At 45.5% G+C, this 21,020-nt stretch overlaps 1 long non-coding RNA gene and 1 other non-coding gene across 8 annotated transcripts; both read left to right on the forward strand.

Moving 5' to 3' along the window:
• The first annotated feature begins 17,185 nt into the window (after positions 1 to 17,185).
• LOC125539907 (uncharacterized) lies at positions 17,186 to 20,810 on the forward strand. Of its 7 annotated transcripts, XR_007297085.2 has the most exons (4): positions 17,186 to 17,657; positions 17,850 to 17,909; positions 18,167 to 18,570; positions 19,034 to 20,810. It is a non-coding gene; the product is annotated as an uncharacterized LOC125539907 (long non-coding RNA). The 7 variants fall into 7 exon arrangements; XR_015617513.1 differs by having other exon boundaries at positions 17,186 to 18,570; positions 19,034 to 19,643; positions 20,229 to 20,810; XR_015617510.1 differs by having other exon boundaries at positions 17,186 to 17,909.
• On the forward strand, positions 17,881 to 17,945 carry LOC125541955 (small nucleolar RNA snoR101). The gene has a single exon (XR_007297745.1). It is a non-coding gene; the product is annotated as a small nucleolar RNA snoR101 (small nucleolar RNA).
• Positions 20,811 to 21,020: the final 210 nt, after the last annotated feature.

Genomic DNA, 21,020 nt, shown 5'->3' on the forward strand with positions numbered 1-21,020 from the left:
TTGACATAGTCCACATTTTACTAAACCGATGAGCAGAGGAGCAGTGAAAAATACTTTCTGCGTGAGGATTAGAACTCATAAATAGTCCCACCTTGCTCCTTTTCAACCAATTCAATCAATTTATATACGCGGGCGACTTTTCCGCATCAAAAATCAACAAGCCTCTGAGAGGAACAGAACGAAGGAATTAATCCGCGAAGAGTAAGTAGGTCTGAAGGAAGAATCTCAGATAAGCACGCAATCGGCAACCCCAGGAGAGGGAACATAATGGAATTGGAAGGATGGAATGGAATGGAACGGAGCCCCGCGAGCTCGGCCAAGCAAGGCCGAGCGTCGGAGCAGAGGAAGAAAAGGGCACCAACGGACACCACTGCTCGGCGGACCCGCGATTGGCGAGGAGGGTGCACAATGTCGGCGCCCTGACGTCTTCTCCTGGCCCAGGCTGGAGGCGGACATGACACGGTCGCGCACTCCAGGGAGAGTGCATCGTCGGCGCCGAGGGAGGAGGGAGGGGTGTGACCGCGCCGCGCGTGCTCGATCTGTTCTACTTGATTGGCTGTGGAAGAGGGAAGAGAGGAGGGGAGTATGCGGCGCCGTAGGTGGGGGTGGGAACTTGGGGCCGGGGCGGAGAAGGAGGAGCAGCGCTACTGGGATGTTGGCCTATTGGGTGCTGGCCTGCTGGACGGGATGTGAAGGAGGAGCAGCGCAGCACTGCGTGGATAAAAGAGGGCTACACAGGAGGATTACTCGGTGGGGATTGTTTGCTATGTTTGCTGAAATGTAGAAGAAGCATATATACGTGATGGATGGTGTACGTCGCCTTCACATGAAATTTATCAAAAAAGTTTGCCTTTTTTATGGTGATGAGTGAGAGTGAGTGCGGTTCGGTCTTTGGGCCAAGTTCAAGTAGTGCAAAAGGAAAAAAACATAATATAATCTTGCAAACCAAGCAACCAACTTTTTCTTAAAAAAATATCAACATAGTAAAAACCTGTTTGCTTTCGAATATTAACCAAAAAATGTATATAAACAATCCCACTTCAATGCACCACTACTCTTCCATCCAAAAAAAAATTGTTTGCATTTAAATATTTTCAAAATTTTAAGAAAAAACATTTAGATTAGTTATTAAACTCTCAGACAATTTTATGTCGGTGCATCCTGCTAAAAACACTTACACCATTGCTCTTCCATCGATGATAGTGCTAAGATGAAGGAAGGACCATCAAAGGACACTCTTGACGACTTTCCCAACTTTACACTACATGGTCTAGACACCAACAATTATTTCTCTAATTGCGGACACCAAATGTGTGTGTGTTTTTTAGATAAAGAGTGTTTCAAATTCTTCTTAATTTTTTTTAAAAACATGCTCTTAAATATGTTCACGCTTGTTTAAAAATGCACAAAACTCCCAAAAAATGTTCCAACTTTTTTTTAACAAAACCATTTAAATTTGACCACAAATTTTTCAAATTTCATAGTTAAAAAACATGTGTTCAAAAAAATGTTCATCTTCAAAAGATGTTTCGGTTCTAATAGAAAGATTAAAAATTTCAAAATTGTTTAATTATTCTATAATAAAGAAATATTTGTGTTTTATGAAAAGTAAAAATAGAACCAATTACTAGACTATTCCATGCAGCACTACTCGTTCAATGATGAAAGATATTAGGGTGGCTTATTTACATCCATGCCTTATACTCCGAAAAGAGATAACATTATAAACTTATGCTGATGTTTATCAGAACTAGATATAAAAAATGATGCATGCTGTCATACAGAGCAGGTTTTACGAATTTTTAGCCCGTTGCAACGCACGGGCATTTGTGCTAGTCTATCCCTAATCCCTAATATATATATATATATATATATATATATATATATATATATATATATATATATATATATATAATAAAGCACGGATTGATTCCGTGGGTTCATCGTCACAATACGCTTCTTCCCATAAGTTTGCACTTTCACTTTAAATTTAAAACATATTCGAGATGGTACTAAATTTTGTTTAGACTGTTTTCGAAAACTCCTCCTGTTGTATCAAATATTCAACCCGCGGTCCACAAGCACACAGAAGCACGGGTTCTCCTCGCCTCCCGATCCCAGCCGCCATGAGGCGATCCCGGCGACGCTCGATCCGGTGCTGCGAGCTAGGTTCGAGCAGCCACCTCTCCGGCCTCCCCGCCGGCGGCGCGCCGACGCACCGGTCACGCCTCTTCTCCTCCCCTTCCCTCCTCTGCTCTTGCCCCCTTCTCCTCCACCCAATTTTTTCATTCCGTCTCAATTCGCTCGATCCACCCCTCCTGAGCGGCGGACAGTGGAGATGATGAACAGGCCGCGGACGCCAGTCGAAGGCCTTGAGAAGGACTGCGCCGTCGGACTCGAGAGCAGCTGCACTAGAGGACACCATGGTCTTGGCATTGCTGCCCCGCACGAGAAGAGGAGGGTTCCCTCCGCCGCCGCCGAGCCCGCATCCGTCCTCTCCGCGGTGCCCGTCCTCGCTCCGCCGTTGCCAAATCGTACGAGATCGGTAGGATCCGCTGCATCTTGCACGCCGCCGCCGGTGCTTCACCTGTTGCTGGCCTCCTTCCAGTTCCCTTCATCGCCGAGGACGAGCACGCCAAGTTCCCATGCCTTTTCCAGCGGTGCTGATGACGAGTTGTTCCCCAACTGAAGGAACAGATCAAGGCCTTGGGATCCAGCCGGTGAGAGTCCCTTGACCGCATCACCTTGCTGAACACATGGTGGTGGACGGCATGGACGAGCTGCTCGTCGGCATCCATCCCCTGCACCCAGCCCCCGCCGACCATGGCCGCCCATCACCCTCGACGGCGCGCGCCTCCAGCATCCCGAGAATCAGCGCCCACCTCCGTGGGAGAGCTCCTCCTACCTCCAGAGGAGGCGCATGAGCCGAGCCCAGCCATCACGCGCCCGTGGCCAACAACAACCTCCAGGTCGCATCAGCGTTCGGTGGCATGGGCATGCTCTCCACTGATTGATTTTTGTATGGAAGATTTTTCTGAGTGGGGGCCGGGGAACGCCCATAGGTGCTGTGTAGGAGTACATGTTCAAGACAATCAATAGCTTCTTTGATGACTTCCTCACCTAATGGAGAGATACAATTTTGGGGTAGTGAATAGATGTCTAATAGGTTTGTTGGCTACTTCTGAATGTTCATAATCTGTAAAACCATTCAAATTTACTATGATTTTGCTTGAACAGGGGCACCGCCGCATGAGGAATGACACTTTGTGGCTAGCAGTGGCAACGACCACCACTGGACACGAGGGATCAACATGCTGACTGACCAAGCTCGCCCTCGGAGTTAACTTCCACTACTTTCACTGATTTGGACTCACTTCTCTTCAGTCCAAATATTTGGACTCTCAATTAACTTCCTGCTTTTCAGAAGTTAATTTAGTTCCACCATTTGAAATTCTTCAGCAACAGTTAGTCGTCGGCCGTGAGGCGGTTAGAGAACATGGTGACTATAGCATAAGATACACATCCGGTTTTTGCTCCGAACACCTGCGTTGCTACTTGTGCGTGATTATGATCTGATTTGTATGCAAATCTGACATGTGAAAATAATGAAGCTGCCAGCTGGTTCTTTGCATGTTCCAGAGAGCTTTTGTGTTCGTTTAATTTTGATAGAAATTTGGTTCTCAGTTCTTGGATGCATAGCTCATCTACTGTAGCAGTTATCTTTTGTTAACTGCAACAGTTAACTTCATTGTTACTGTAGTGGGTTCCTATTATAAATTGAGAAAAAAATAACTGATGCAGTTAGCTGTGAGATGCAGTTCTCTTTGGAAATTGATGGTCCCGTTAGCTTTAGGAAAAACCAGAAAGTTTAATTTGCATTTTACAAAACAATTCATCTTTTATGGTCCAGTTAGCTTTAGAAAAAACTAAGGGACGTTCTGCAGTTTGTTTTTCTTTTGATGAGAAAATGTAGTAGTTAGATGAGCACTCCCGCCATGGTTGTAGGAGGAGAGAAATGTAGCAGTTAGGAGTTTATTTGTCTTTGTTGCTTCGGGCCACAAGAGAATAACTGTGAAAAATTGTTGTAGCAGTTAACATGTAAAAATGTCACAGTTAATGTGTGAGAGAAAAAAGTTACTGTGTTACAGAAAAAGGAAAATATTTATTATACCAGAAGTTAACTATTCAATTTACCAGCAGTTTTTTTTGCAGGGGTAATTTAGCAGCAAAATTAGCATCGTTTTCCTTCAGTCCACTTTTCGTGTGCGTTCAGTCATGTATTGCCGTCTCTATTTGGCATGATTTGCAGCGAGTTTCTTTGGTGTCTATTTTTATTCCAGTGCCTTGTTCTTTCTGGCAAGACAGTGTTTGTGCTAATGCCTATGGTAGATTAGCATGTATTATGATTAAGAACTACAATTGATTAGCATATTGAGTAAGCAAGATGGTCGCCAATCAAACTGAGTGCTAGCATTAAGCTTGAATCCTGGTCGTTCCTTCTCCCCTTCTCTGTTTTGCTATAGTCTGAATATTCTGAATTTTGAATACTTGCAGGTACCTTCTGAACTGAACTTTGAACACTTGCATGTAGATTCTGAACTGAAGTTTGAAGGCATGCAGGCAAATTTATTTCAAGCATCGGGTTTTCTTGGGACCCGACACCGATGAGGTCGGAGACGATGGTTCATGGCGGAGGCCGTCGACAACGGCCAGGACACAAGGTTGCCGGTCTACAATCTTCTCCAGCATGCTTCGTATGTTGTCCTTCTCCCCCTCTGCTTTTTCCGTACTTCTCTCACCTTCGTTTCTTTTTATTTTGTGCGAATAGCTGGAAACGTCTTGCCTGTTGAGGCCGACGGGTACGTGTTAATATAGGCGGGGCGCACCTCCCGTACAGCGCATACAAAGTAGTTTGGATACAGGAGATATTCAGGGAGAAGATAGAACTTGGAGAGAAAGAAACAACTCATGTATATCTATCCTATATCTATCCTAACTACCTCCAGGTGCGGGTCAAGGATGACATGCCAATATACGCCAATGTATACCGTACCAATATAACAGCATGTTTGACACCCTCCCTTAATCACAACTTCATCAAGTTGAGATTATGCTTGAAGTTTTCAAAACTCTTTGTGGGCAGGGGCTTTGTGAATCCATCTGCAATTTGATCTTTGGAATGCACAAACCGGATGTCAAGTTGTCTTTGAGCAACTCTTTCTCTGACAAAGTGAAAATCTATCTCTATATGCTTTGTTCTGGCATGGAACACAGGATTGGCAGAAAGATAAGTAGCACCAAGGTTATCACACCACAAGCATGGAGCTTGTTTGCCTTTTACACCAAGCTCTTTCAACATAGACTGAACCCATATGATTTCAGCTGTGGCATTTGCTAGTGCCTTGTATTCTGCCTCAGTGCTTGACCTAGAGACAGTAGCCTGCTTACGTGCACACCATGATATCAGATTAGGTCCAAAAAATACTGCAAAGCCTCCTGTGGAGCGCCTGTCATCCAGGCAGCCTGCCCAATCAGAGTCAGAGAAAGCACTGACAAGAGTAGAGGATGACTTGCTGAAATTCAGACCTATACTCAGAGTATGTTTAACATATCTAATGATACGCTTTGCAGCTGTCAAATGAACAGTAGTAGGTGCATGCAAAAATTGGCGAACTTTGTTGACAGCAAATGAAAGATCAGGCCTGGTAAGAGTTAAGTACTGAAGAGCCCCTACTAGACTTCTATATTTTGTACTATCTTCCTGACTCAAAGGTGTACCTTCCATAAGTGACAACTTTTCTGAGCTTGATAATGGTGTGAGAGAAGGTTTACAACCTTGCAGTCCTGCCTTTTTAACCAGATCAGTTGCATACTTAGCTTGAGAAAGGTGAAGTCCATTCGAATGCTTCTTTACCTCAATTCCAAGAAAGTAGTGCAAGTCTCCAAGATCCTTTAACGCAAAGTCTGCACTCAAGTCCTTTAACAGTCCTTTAATTGCTTCATCAGATGAACTAGTTACAATTATATCATCAACATAGATGAGAACAAATATGCATGTATTGGATCTGCTATAGATGAACAATGACGTGTCTGACTTAGAGGGGATAAATCCAAGTGTTTGCATCTTGTGACAAAGACGTGAGTACCACGCCCTTGGAGCTTGCTTCAATCCATATAATGCTTTATCAAGTTCGCACACATAGGAGGGAGTTTTCTTACTTTCAAACCCAGGAGGTTGTTTCATATACACTTCCTCTTCCAGAACACCATGAAGAAACGCGTTATGTACGTCAAGCTGCCTGAGACTCCATCCCCTGGAAACAGCAATGGACAAAACAAGACAAATGGTGGCTGCTTTTACCACAGGACTAAATGTATCCTCATAGTCTATACCATATCGCTGTTTGAAGCCTTTTGCAACTAGCCTAGCCTTATAGCGATCAATAGTTCCATCAGATCTCCCTTTGATCCGAAAAGCCCACTTACAATCAATCAAGTTTTTACCTTGCTATGGAGGAACCAAGTGCCAGGTCTTGTTTTTCTTTAATGCCATGTATTCTTCATTCATTGCCTTCTTCCACTTATCATCACGAAGTGCTGCATCAAGAGTCGCTGGCTCATTTGGTTCTCCTGTGGAACAGACCAAGCCATATTTGGTTACATGTTTATAATTTAAAGGCTGAATTAAACCTTGTTGGAGCCGTGTTCGTCGCGAAGGAGGAGCTACAGAGTCCGCAGCCACAGAGGATCCGGAGGGCTGCATGGATGGATCAGCAACAGATCCCGAGGGGGATCCTGCCGCGGACCCAGTAGCAGGTGCAGCAGCAGCCTCAGTCAGCGCGGGGCTGGCCGGATCTTCTGTGGTCGCTGGCTGAGGCGCCTCGTCACGGGTGGGTGCAGAAGATCCCAAGGCGGGAACCCGCTCATCATTGCGCGGTCCGGTCGGTTGATCAGCACCGGTGGGGCCAGCTTCAGAGACCCGCGCGGATCCGCGCCGCTGATACGTGACGGGACGGGCGCCGTACCGCGTGCTGCCTGGAGGGACCCGCATGTCGGGGAGGGCCCACGTGTCGGTGGTGGAGACGCGTGCATCTGGCGGGGCGGCGCGCATGCCTGCACCTGGCGTCCCTGCACCACTAGATTCCGAGGAGGATCTGGTCAGTGGCTGCGCTGTCGATCCCGAGGCGGATCTGATCTGCTGCTGCGCTGTCGATTCCAAGTGGGATCTGTCCCCTGGCGCGTTGTCTCCTGCCACAGGACACATGAAATATGGCCCGGATTTTTCACCTTATTGATTATTTGCTTCACAATTTTCTCCTGTTTCATCAACACAAAGCTCATGCATGTCATTAGATGAGTTAGTCAACGAATGATCATCAATATTTAGTCCCCCTTTGTCAAAACTAGTGAGATGGGGGGGTAGGAGGAGAATTTCTTCTCGAAGTAGTGCACCGGCGTTTGGGTGGAGATCGGCAAATGGAAACTTGGTTTCATCAAAAACGACATCACGGGAGATGTACACTCGCCCGGTGGAAACATCTAAGCACTTGGCACCTTTGTGCTGTGCGCTATAACCAAGAAATACACACTGTTTTGATCGAAACATGAGCTTGCGGTTGTTGTAGGGACGAAGGTTAGGCCAACATGCACACCCAAATACACGAAGGGACTTATAGTCTGGTTTGGTGTGGAGAAGTCTTTCTATCGGAGTTTCATTATGAATAACACGACTAGGGAGCATGTTGATGATATGGACTACGGTTGAAAACGCTTCATCCCAGAATTTTAGAGGCATGGATGCGCCGGCTAGAAGGGCAAGGCCAACCTCGACAATATGTCGATGCTTGCGTTCTACTGACCCGTTTTGCTGGTGAGCATGAGGACATGACACTTGATGTGAGACACCAAGTGTTTGGAAGAAGGAGTTTAACTTTTCGTACTCCCCTCCCCAGTCTAACTGGACAGCGATGATTTTGCTGTCAAATTTTCGCTCAACAAGAGCTTGAAAGTTTTTGAACACTTGAAACACATCAGACCGTTTCTTTAAAAGATAGATCCAAGAAAATTTGCTAAAATCATCGATGAAGCTAACATAATAAGTGTGTCTGCCAACAGAAGTAGGGGCAGGACCCCAAACATCAGAAAAGATCAATTGTAGTGGTTTGGTAGAAACACTGCTAGAAATAGGGTAAGGCAACTGATGACTTTTAGCTTTCTGACATGAATCACAAATTGTCTCATTATGACGCTCACCAACAAACGGGAGATTATTTTTCCTAAGTAATTTTTCAACTAAAGAAAAAGATGCATGTCCTAAACGATCATGCCATCGTGTGGACGAGAGCTTGATAGCACCACAAGCATATTTATTTGGTCTTCGAAACTCCAGAATCAACGGATAGAGGCCACCAACGCATCTACCTCGATAGAGAACCGTCCTCGTTGCCTGATCCTTGATAAAAAAGAAGTAAGGGTGAAATTCAAGAAATACATGATTATCAAGGGCAATTCGATGGACAGAAAGAAGACTCTTGTTGGCACTAGGAACATGCAGAATTTTCCTAAGATGAATATTACGATGAGGGGTATGAAATATTGAGTGACCAAAGTGACGTATACTCATACCTTCTCCACTGGCAGTATGGATTTGATCCTTGCCGCGATATTTCTCCTTCATGGTTACTTTTTCGAGCTCATTGGTGATGTGGTTGGTAGCACCACTGTCAACATACCAGTTCGTGTCAACACCATATGAGCCATCAGCCGCCGCAGCGACCTTTTCTTCATCTTGGGAGTCATAGTCGTCCTCCTCATACCTGTACCAGCAATCTTTTGCTGTATGCCCGACCTTGCCGCAGATCTGGCACTTAGGGGTGTCCGGACGGTTCCTGCCACCGCCACCAGCACCGCGTCCGCGACGTCCTCGGCCACCAGATTGGGGTGGCGCAGCGCCACGGTTGCTGCCGCCGGACCTGCCCTTGTTGCGAGAGGAGCCACGGGAGCGAGAGCCGCCACCCCGCCCGCGAGTGGCCGCATTCGCGGATGATTTGAAGCCGCCTCCACCGGCCCCCTGGAAGTGAGCCATGCGCTGATCAAAATTGGATAACATGGCAAAGAGTTCATCAAGGGTTACCCCGGTCACGCGAGCGTCGAGGGCAGACACCAGAGGCTGATAGTCGGCGTCGAGCCCATGGATAATGTAGGAGGCGAGTTCGTCGTCGGGGATCGCCTTGCCTGTGGCGGCTAGCTCATCGGCATAGCCGCGCATGGTGGCGAAGTAGGAGGCAACGGAGAGACTCCCCTTTTGCGCGTTGATGAGGGACGTTCGTATGTTGTTGATGCGGCTGGCAAACTGAGACGAGAACATCCCAGCGAGCGTCGTCCAGAGCGCGCCCGCGGTGGTGACCGTGGTCACCGTGAGCAGCACCTCACGCGTCAGGTTGTTCAGCAGGTATCCCAGAACCTGCTGATCCTCCCGGACCCAGATTGGGTGGAGAGGGTTGGGCGTTGACGAAACCTCCTTGCCGTCCTTGGTGGTGACGAGGAATTTCGCCGGCTCCGGCTGGGTGCCGTCGACGTAGCCGTAGACACCGGCGCCGCGCAGCTGAGGGATGACTTGCATGCGCCATAGCACATAATTTGTGCGGGTTAGCTTCTCGGTAACTTGGCTATTGAGGCTGGTTTGGGATGCGCCGGAGGTGGAAGACATGGCTAGGGCTAGATGGAGTTTGCAGGGAGCTTTGATGGGAAAAGGATAGCTCTGACTACCATGTGCGAATAGCTGGAAACGTCTTGCCTGTTGAGGCCGACGGGTACGTGTTAATATAGGCGGGGCGCACCTCCCATACAGCGCATACAAAGTAGTTTGGATACAGGAGATATTCAGGGAGAAGATAGAACTTGAAGAGAAAGAAACAACTCATGTATATCTATCCTATATCTATCCTAACTACCTCCAGGTGCGGGTCAAGAATGACACTCCAATATACGCCAATGTATACCGTACCAATATAACAGCATGTTTGACATATTTTACATAAAAAACCAGCACGTCGCCCTCGCGCGAGTGTTGAATCAGTCGTGTGAAAATTATGTGTGACATTTCTATGCCCAATATGTGTCGGGGCGCCGCCGCTGCTCCGTGCCTGCCACAACATCAACCACCACTAGCCCTCATGTTTCTGCATTGTCTGCACCACGGGCGTGGTAGCCCGTGCAGCCACCTCAAGCGTCCTTCATCGCCCATGCCTATGTCCCCTGTGTGACGCGGGATCCGCCTCATCGGGCGAGGAAACTGGCACCTCGGCTGCCATCTCACACATGTCGGCATGCACCTGGGTGTGCGGTGAGCACAATGCATTTTCCCAACAGGACATCTTTCTTTAGCAAACTTTATGTTTTTACAATGATAGTTTGCAAGATAGTGGTACTATCGTAACGTATTGTAGTGTCTACTGGTGACATAGTTTTTAGTAGCCATGGTGACATCATGTGATCCTTATGAGCAGAACTACCATGACAAGCATACGGGTCAATAGAATCCAGAAAGTTGCATTTTATTTGCTCTATTAAAAAATGGATTCAATTTCAATGAAAATCGTTAACTGGACTCCCATGATTGCGGTGGTGTATTATTCTGCAAAAAGTAGTTTTGTCGCCTTTTAATATTTTCATTCACATATGTGGTCATATATGTTGCCTCACATGATGCGAGTTATCAGCCATGTAGACGTAGTTCTTATCTTTCTTTTCATCACACTTTTGACCAATTAATTAGCTTTCGTTGCATCATACACATATCTGGATAATGAATAAAATGATGTACCTTTTGGATTACTTCTTCACCAACATATGTTCCACTCTACATTTGTCTTTTGGATTACTTCTTCACCAATTTATGTTCCACTCTACATTTATATCAGGAAAAATAGTTGTCTATAGGGACCTTGTATATAGTGGTTTTAGTAGGCATGGGTGTTTGCATTTTTCTATTTTCTACCCGTTGCAACACACGGGCCCTTTTGCTAGGTATGTAGAAAGCTTTGGTATTAGTAACTAAAGTATTCACAGCGCAGGCATTGGAATACTGATGTATTAAATTACTATAGTTTCAAAAAAAATATGTTGTATCTGTTTGGCTATGGCAAGTATCAATGTGAATTTTTTATTCTTGCAGTTGCTACACTGGTATTTTAAGTTGTTTTTATTGCAGAAATAATATTCAATTTAGAGACACAGACATAGCAGAGGCGACCATGTTGTATCCAAGGTGGCATCCCCACATCATTCAAATTCCTTTTCTCTGTGATGCATAGATGAACTTAATTTGGCAGGTGTAGAGTGGTCGGCAGAGGATATTACTATTGTGGCATGGGTTAACTTCATATATACAAGTGCAGTGTTACCTTTAGAAATTTCATGGAAGTATTTGCTGGTGTTTTCTCGCTCCTGATTGTAGTCAATCCTTACGAAGGATGGTGTATGGACTGGCAGCTGTCACGTTCAACTCAACAAGTTTATTTTTTGAAGTTTTAATCATGTATGGACTGGCAGCTGTCACGTTCAACTCAACAAGTTTATTTTTTGAAGTTTTAATCATTGCCTTGCGTAGGTGCGGTTCAATGATAACTCGCCTAAGGATTGACCATGTTTGAATGTAACTCGCCTAAGGATTGACCACGTTTGAATCCACAGATGACGTGGATCTATGGGGTCTTTAGCCATGTTTATCAGACTAGCATCGTTTGATTTTTTTCTTCCGTTGCAATGCACGGACTTTTTTGTTAATCTCTACCTCTCTATTTACTATACTAATAAAATATAAACCAGTCGTACGTCGTCTGCACTTTTGCAGAAAAGCCCCTTCAGTTTTGGTAATTCAATCCGCAATCCTATTTTAAGTGGGTATGTGAGAAAACGCTTCATTTTTACATAAAACCCCTGCATTTGTTACAATTCTACCCACGGTCCTTAATTAAACTGCTTCACCACCGGGCACCACCACCGCTCGCTTATCCATTTGCCTTCTCCACCGCCGGGCACGGGCCGCAGCTTGCCGCCGGCTTCCCGCAGAAGCCAAGGAAGGGGTGATGCGTCCCGGCGGAAAAAAAGGAAGGAGGGAAGTGACTAGGAGGCGGGGTCGGCCTGCTGGTTTGCCGGGGCTGGAGAGGCTCGTGGTAGGGAGCTCCTCTCCTCTGCTTCGGGTGCGAGGCGGCCGAAGCGCTCGGGCTGCAGAGCTGCGGGGCGGGGCCCGAAGGGTGGCGCGGGCGCTGGATGGGACTTGGTGTAGGTCTCTGGCGAGATGGGGATGGCGTGGAGGGGGTCTGGACGCCGGCGGATCCTTGGCCGGCGGCGCTCGGGCATCGGGCGGCCATGGCCGTCTCTCTGTAGAAAAAGAGAGAGCTCTTAGAGAAGAAGCACGGGGGAGAGAAGAGAGGTGGAGGAAGAAGGGGAGGGCTCACCGACGGCGCAGAGGAGGACGCCCGAATGAGGAAGCGGCAGGTCGTCGTCCTCCACATCGCCCAGCGCGCGGCTTCTCCGGGCGCGGAACTGCCGCAGCTGTTGCTGCTGGCCAGACACCCGTAGCCGCGCACTCACCTGCGGCGAACGGAGGTGGGAGAGGGAGAGTGCCCTGGCTGGCAGGGAGGGGAGGAAGAAGGGAGAGGAGTGGTGGTGGAGGAGCAAGGCAGTGAGAGGATGTGGTTGGACGAGGCATGTGGCCTCTCGCAGTCAACGCGAGCCGCGAGCAAAGGAAGAAGCGAGAATGAGCGACGCGGGATCGGCCGAACCTCTGGGGCATGGCGCAGGTGGCGAAGGCTACGCAGTCTGAATCAGGTCGTAGGCAAGGCTTCTGGCCTGATCCGGAGCACGGGGCCGACGGCCAGATCAGGACGAGGCAGAGGAGCTCCAAGAGCCTTGGCGGCCTCTGGGTTCATCGCCGATTAGGGGGTGCTGCGCTGGCCAGCCACCACGGCCCCGCGCACGTGCAGCTCTTGGCTAGATTGGATGGAGAAGAAGAAGAGGACCAGCGCTGGATTAGGATGAGCGGAGGAATTGGCGATCTGGATAAAAGAAGGAGAGGAGTGGCGATGAGATAAGGCACGCAGTGGGCGGTCAGTGATTTTCTTTAATGAAATGGAATGAGATTGGTCTTGTACCGGCCAGAAGCTACTGGATGCACGCATGCTAGCACCGAATTTTCATTTTCCGGAAGAGCACCGATTAATACTTGATGATGTTTGTTGTTAGTACATACTCCTTCTGTCCTAAAATAACTCGCAATACAATTTTATACACAATTTTGTATTTCCCTGTTTCTAAATTTAAGTCCTTTTAGAAATTTTAATACGGACTACATATGCATGTATAGACATATTTTAGAGTGTATTTTCACTCATTTTGGTCTATATGTAATCCATACTGAATCGTTAAAAAGACTTATATTTAGGAACAGAGGGAGTATTGTTATTTTTTTTAACCAATAAGACTTTATTCCTCAAATAATATCCAAGTCATTTACAATGAAGTGAGAAATAAAGTCAAGGATAAACGATTTTCAGAAAATAGAAGATTTATCACTAAAGGATTTGTGTGCTAATTTGTGTGCCACCTCATTCGTCTCGCGGAAGCAATGTGAGTATTCAACACTAGCAAAATCCAGAGCTAGCTGCTTACACTCTGCCACCATAACCGCATCAAGTCCAGCATGAGCATCCGGATTTTGTACTGATTTAACCACAAAGTTGTTGTCTGATTCAATTAAGATCTTATTGCATCCGATCTTCCCCGCTAAGTATAGGGAGTATTGTTAGTTAGTACAATGTCGAGACACTTATTTTAAGATGGATGGAGTATAATAATTAAAAGTGAATGAAATACTGAAAATAAATATTTCTTAATGGAGAATATATTTGAAGCTCGCCGGTACTTGCTAACCATCAAGATATTCCTCAACTATGTATGTCATCGATGTCATCAGTAAGATAGGAAGGAGAGCGAGGGATGAAGAATAGAGAGAGTGCGACAACAATGCTTCTTGCTCGCACCATGTTTCGCCCCGCACGACAGCTGGGAGAAGGAGCACTACCCTCCGTTGTACCATGTGTCCCACGGCTCTGCATCCCCTAATCCTGATACTCATCGAGGCCCGGTGATAATGTCCAGGGAAGTGGTCATGTTGGCATGGAGAGTGTGCTCCTACTGTTGACGGCACAACAAAAGTGTCGCAAGTATTGTAAATTCTTTACTTTCTGGTCATCATATTTTTAAAATGAGAAAGCATAAATATGAATTAATGTTAATAGGGATTGTGAGATATAGGGATGAAGATATGATTTGTTTGAAACTGTTACAGGTATGCCAATGATGTACAATTACTTTTGTATCGAAGCGGTGGCCGCTGTAATTATTTTTACATAGGGTTGTTAAATAACAACTTATTACACACAATTCAACTTCTTTAGAGCGAGTTGAAGAAGTAGGTTTTATTAGTAGAAAAAAGATTATGAGCTTTTGAAATACAATGAGATCTTCATAAAGTGGATATTTATGAGTTTCACAAGCAATTTAATTGGAAAATCTTATTTTCACCATGATAGGTAAACACTTGAATACCATATGAACTCTGAGATTTATTCTATACCCGATGCAATGCACGGGCATTTTTTGCTAGTTTTATTTTTTATAATATATAATATATAATCTTTCCCTAATAATAAAGCACGGATTGACTCCGTGGGTTCACCGTCACAATACGCTTCTTTCTGTGAATTTACGCTTTCAGTTTGAATTTTAAACACATACGCGAGGTGGTACTAAAATAAAGTTCCCATATATTAGCTCTTTTTGCTCAAGCACCCACGATCGGTTTCCCAGGAACGATCGATCCTTCTTGACCGATGCCTGGTCAAATTGTTCTGGCCCATGCAGCCCAATGAAGCCTGACAAAAAACGGCCACACAAAAAAAGTTGCTATTATGAGGACTCGAACACGGGTTGCAAGAAAAGTGCACAGATCGAGCGTCCAACTCAGCTGGTCCATCCTATGCTTAGAGTAACAAGGATTAGCTCTCTTAGTCTATCAGAGGATTTTCAGTCGCCAGGTCACATTATTCCGGCCCACCTTGCCGAAGGAAGCTACACAAGCGAACGGGCGAAGCTGGCCCACAGCCCGGTGTAAAAAAGTATTCGATGGTGGGTTGAATCAAACTCTGAACTGCATGTACGATAACCAGTGTCGCTACCAACTGACATAGCTCATGGTGTATTTTCCTTAAAAAGAACTCATGGTGTATTATATTTAGGCTGTTGATTCACCTTTTAAATAGTCCCATACCGCTCTCTTAAACCCAATCTTTATAATTTATATACATCTTCAAATTTTCTCGATATCAAGAAGCCGTCTCGGGACCCAATATAGAAGGAAATAAGTCCTTCCATAATAAAAGATAAGGAAGGAAAGAGGGAAAAATAAAGAATGCAAGAGGGAGGGACTTCATGTTTCTTGACAGAATAAAGAAGGGAGGAGAGAAAAATAAGGGAGGAAAGAGGGCAGGGATTTCATATGGAAAGATGAGGGATTTCACATGTCGCATGGCAGAATAAGGAAGGAAACAGGGCGGCGATTTCATGTGTAGACAGAGAAAAAAAATGGAAAGTGGAAGCTGTCCCATATAATTAAGTAAGGAAGGAAAATACAGAAAACTAAAAAAGGAAAGAGAGGGAGGGTCTCCAAATGGGGGATATAATGGCACTAAACGTCTCCGTCCATGGATAGCAACGGCATCAGGCAGGTTGAACTACTTTTTATATCTAAATTGTTGACGTCAAATTATAACTCAAAATCAAATTATGTTGGAATTGTTTAACATGCACAAAAAAAATACTATGTCTAAATCACAATAAACAGGATTCATTCTATGTTGGTTATGTACAATATTTTTCTGAGAACAAAACAAATTTTTGCTCTTAATTTTCTGCTCGACCAGCTAGCGCCCGTCACAAACTCTTACAATCCTTCTAATAAAAATAATGTTGATCACCAAAGCACAAGCAGTCGTACTCCCTGCTGTGTGCAACACAAACTCCACACTTTACTTTGTTCTATTAGCCAACGATGGAGGATCTTTGTACAATGCTCCTAATATCATTGCCCCGCAAAAAATGCTTCTAATATCATTACCCCGCAAAAAATGCTTCTTATATCATTGGACACAAATAGTGCTATGCTACCCAGTTCCTAAACCTAGCCCACACTGGTTCATGAAAATCTTTGTTGCCTCCATAGTGAAGCAAGAATGCTATACTAAGGGCCCGTCCAGAAGTGCTCTGGCTTCCCAAACGAGCCAGCTTCTCCACGAGCCAGCGCTAGCTAGCTTCTCGCGGGAGCCAGCGATCGTTCGGCTGTAGAAAATGCTTTGCCGCCCCCTGTAGCGAGAAAAACGGTTCGCCGCGCCCTGTAGCGAGAGGAAAGTGCTTCAAGGAGGCACTTCGGGAGGGCATTCCATGTAATATCCAGCAACTCCCACTTCTTGTTTTCCAGGAGCCGGGCGATCATAGCTTCTGTTTTTTGCACCGCGGGCCGAGCGGATTCCGGGAGCAGGCTTCTAGAAGCTGCGGCGTTCGGCCAGCTCCTCGCCCGCTTCCGGATGCAGCCTAAGACTTTACTATTTTTATTATAGTGTGATATTTTTGGGGCATCACTGCATCACCGAGCAACGCCAACAAATACGTGAAGAGATACTTGCGACCAGGTAGATATTTCTGTGATTTAAATTGCACACACCTACAGTACACTTATAAATTCCTTTTGTTGTTATGTTTTTGCACAACACATCTTTTCATGTTGTTTCTCATGTGGTAGTGTGGAAGATTTCAAAGAGTTTACTAATGTCACCATGTCTGGCAGTCGGTCGTGGGAGGAGGAGGACATGTCTGGCAGTCGGTCATGGGAGGAGGAGGAGAGGGAAGGGTCTTGAGCTATTGGGTTTAGGAAGTATGGTTTTTTTCTTCTACCGTTGCAATGCAAATATATAAAGCACGAATTGAGTTTTCGGGTTCACCGTCGCGGAGTTTTTGCAGAGAAGCCCCCGTATGTTTTAGTATTTGACCCGCAGTCCTATTTTAAGTGACCATCAGAGAAAACGTTTCGTTTTTACATAAAGAACCCTGCATTTTTTGTATTCGGCCCGCGATCCTTTTATGGTGCAAAAACGGGTGCGCCCGAACCAGGAAGCTCGGCGCCACGCCAGGCGCTCGCCCCGACCCCGCCTTCCTCCGCCGCCTCGCCGCATCTGCCGGCCTCACCGGAGATCACCGCCGCCGCGACCAGGTCACGTCGCTGCACCTGCCTTCTCCTCATCCCTCTCATTCCTTCCTCCCTCTCACCATCTCTCTCTCCCTCTCATTGCAGCGCCGCCATGGCCGCCCCGAGCTTCGCCGGCAGCCGCGTCGCCTGCCTCCGGCCACGGCTCTGGCGGGATCCAGCCGCCCCTGCCCGGATCCGCATCCTCCGCTCCGCCGTGCCCCCGATCCGGCCACCACCAAGCCTCCCGCACTGATCCGCCCGTCCACCGGCCTCCCCCTGCTCGATTCGGTTTGACGAGCGAAGTTAAATGTCTTGTGGTGTCGAGGATAATAGTTTTTTTAGCCCCCGCATGGTGAGTTGAGGAGGTTCTATTTAGTTTTTGATCTGTCGTGAGCGATTCCTGTATGGAATTGGTAGATCTTTGTGAAAATTCGTACATATCTCAGTGCTCTGCGTTCTACTCCTGTATGGAGTACTTGTTACTGTCGCTTTAGTCCTTTCATTCTTTGATCCTTAAATGTGAGTTGCTGCGGTGAATTAGCAGCTCATTGGTGAATCCATGAATCGGCGGTGATGAATTAGCAACTTGATCTCTGAACTTCAGGTAAGTTCACGTGGACACTATATCAATCCTGATGCACAATTTATTCTTATTTATTCAATTCCAATCGGCATCTTCTCTGTCGTAACAATATATGGTTTTGCCTAGAAGGATGGTACCAAAAAAGAGTGAATCCACCATCTTCTTTGAATGCCACATTGTGAAACCTTTTCATCTCTGGCTGATCTGTCTTTGCCCACCCTTACTCCTCGATGCGCCTCCGTGTAGATGACTAAGCTATTTATTCTGTTTATTTGCAGGTGATTTGATGCGGCTGGTTCCGGGTTCTGTGCTCTTCTGAAGGTGAACACATGCCAGGAAGGAAAGCTTGTCTGGTCGTGGCGCGGCATAGGATGGATTGATGGTTGCTTCCTTTCGAACCACACAAACCCCTTCTAGCATGGTCGAGATGATCAAAATGGAGGAGGATATCAGTATGTGGCTGTTTGTTTCCTTGGTACTGAAATGCTATCAAGCAGCTGGCTTCAGTGGCGGAGCTTCCTGTAGACCAACAGACACCACAAGACATCATAATGACCTGAAGCTCCGTTGGTGAGGAGCATTGCCGCTGCTGCAGGTTAGGGAGGAGGGTCGGGGCAACCACGAATTCCGTCCTGCACTGCTTCAACACCGGCCTATTCTAGCATGAATCTTCTACCGTAAGGTATTTTCTTGTGCACTTGGATGCTTGTACCAATATTTAATGCTTTTCGTTCATGAAATTGAGCACTAGCTGGTCAAACTATAGGTTTACTTCATGTTTCTTCCCTTGGTAATTTACAAATCTTTCCTGTATTGATAATCTGGTCCTAAATTTCGTTTGAAATTGAGGGGATGTGATTTTCAGCCCTCAAGCAAAAAAGTGATTGAGGGTTCTAGCTATACGACGAAATTAATTTCAGCAGTTTAAGTTTTCACTACACTTTTTGCAAACACTGGTTAAATTTTATTTTGCTAAGAAGACCTCACATGCTTGAGGTTGAGGTTAATTTCCTGTCTTCGAAATTATGATATAAGGATTTTATGCTGGTGTTTAAGTCAGCACAGCCTCTTCTTATTTTTTTTGTGTTTTTAACCTATACATGTGCAGCTGCAGAATTTGCCACTGACATCACATATATATGCAGGATTTGATGCAGCAAGGGCCATTTGTTTGACAGAAATAGAGTTGTTACCGCAAGAGGTACAAATCAAGGACCGAGGAGGGACGAGTGCGGATTTGATCTAAGTTGGGTTACTTTCTATGAATAGATGGTGTGATTGCTTTGTCATTTCATTTAATTAATAGACAATTGATGAGGCAATTGGAAGAATCGAGCAGCAATTTTACTACAGATCTGCGCCATTGATCTGGTCATCTCTGTCAGTAGCAAGTTGCATAAGAAAGGGTGGTGGCGTTGCAGAGGCGTGAATGAAAAAGTTAGTCTGGGATACAATTATAATTGTGAGTCCCTCAATTATAGAGCGGATCCAGGTGAAAGATGTAGGTGGTGTGTGGATTGAACTCTAGATCGGGAACCTGCAGTACTAGATGGACGATAACTATGCTTACAATTGTTGATCGAGAACTGTGAGGTATGTGCCTGTCCCTCTTCCACCCATATCAACATGTAATTTTGTAAGAAGCTAATTTAGTATAGCAAGAACATCATGTTTTAGACACAGACTGCAGATCGATGTACTTTGTCCGTCTTTCCTTCACCAAAGCATGCGTTGTGAGATCATGATTACTACCAGGTACAACATTGCAATTTATTTTCCAGAATGTTCCTTGAACACACTCCCAAGTTCCCAACCATCAGCAATTATAGTCTCCTCAATTCGGATGCATAGGAATGCAACTTTTATCCGAATGTGCAACAAAAGCATGTTGTTTGTATCTGTTGACCATTGAAATCCCAAGACCAATGCATGGAGAAGTAGCCTGTGAACCCTAAGTTATTTATTGAGAAATTAAACCACATATTTGACTACTTATTGATCTCCGATCTCTATAAATTATCCTTAATCTGTTTTTTGTGAAGACAGTGGATGAGAAAGAAACAGTATCCAGGACCGTGTACTATACTAACATTGTAATTATGGGTCCATGCCACCTATTTCTATTTTGAAGCTGTTCTTTTAGGAACAGATGATTACACATGAAGTAATGTTTTCCATGACTATGTACTATACTAACATTAGAAATTATGGGTCCATGCTAGGTATTTATATTTTGAAGCAATTCCGTCAGGAACAGATGATCACACAATAACTTTTGATAAATCCTTTTTACCTAGCTTCTGATTTCTATTATCAGAAACAGATTGTCTGTTCTTACAGGAAACATCTACAAACAGCCGTTATTCGTTATTGTGCTCTTCCATGTTGCGCCGCTGACAAGAGGATGGAGGGTTTTAGTCGTCGTCGCGGAGAAGAAGGGTAACCACCAAGCAGGAGAGAGGGAGGAAAGCTATGCCCGTTCGCTGGAAGCCAGGCAACCCAGCGCCATCGTCGAGGAGAGCGAGGAGGGGCTAGATTGTGCCGCCATAGAGGTGAGCTATGAGGGGCTGCGGCATCCCTGCATAGGAGGGGGAGAGAAGCCGCCACCACACCAGGTGATTCACTGATTCTACTTGAAACTCCTCGGAGCTTGCACCAGGCTCAAGCGTGAGTCCACTGATCTTCATATTCAGGCTGCAACATTTTCTGAATTTTAAGTTTGGCTGAAGATGCTCTTACTCGTACACTAGATCAACTGTACAAATTGCTCTAAATGTACTGCTTGACTGCTTGTCTTTATTTTAATCATTTTCTTTGGCAGCTCTAAATTTTTAGTTTGGCTCATTGTCTTTCTCTGGTGTACAAATGCTTTCAATTTTTAGTTTGGCTCGTTGTCTCTTCAGAAATCTGAAGAAAACTATACTGTGGAAGGATGGCAATATTATTTGCTGCTTCTCATCAATTGTTCGGTTCATTCCTTGCATAAACTCTAGCTTTGTTTCTGCTCATGTCTATGCAATGCAAGTATACATGATAGCTTTTCTGCAATGTTGTTTTATTCAGTAAGTGTTCTTTTTCAGTGGCTGTTGTTTGTATTTTTAACTGGCTAAAAAACTGATGTTTGTCTTTCTA

The sequence above is a fragment of the Triticum urartu genome, chromosome 2A (genome assembly GCF_056163025.1).
Source record: "Triticum urartu cultivar PI428250 chromosome 2A, HENAU_Tu73, whole genome shotgun sequence".
NCBI lineage: Eukaryota > Viridiplantae > Streptophyta > Magnoliopsida > Poales > Poaceae > Triticum > Triticum urartu.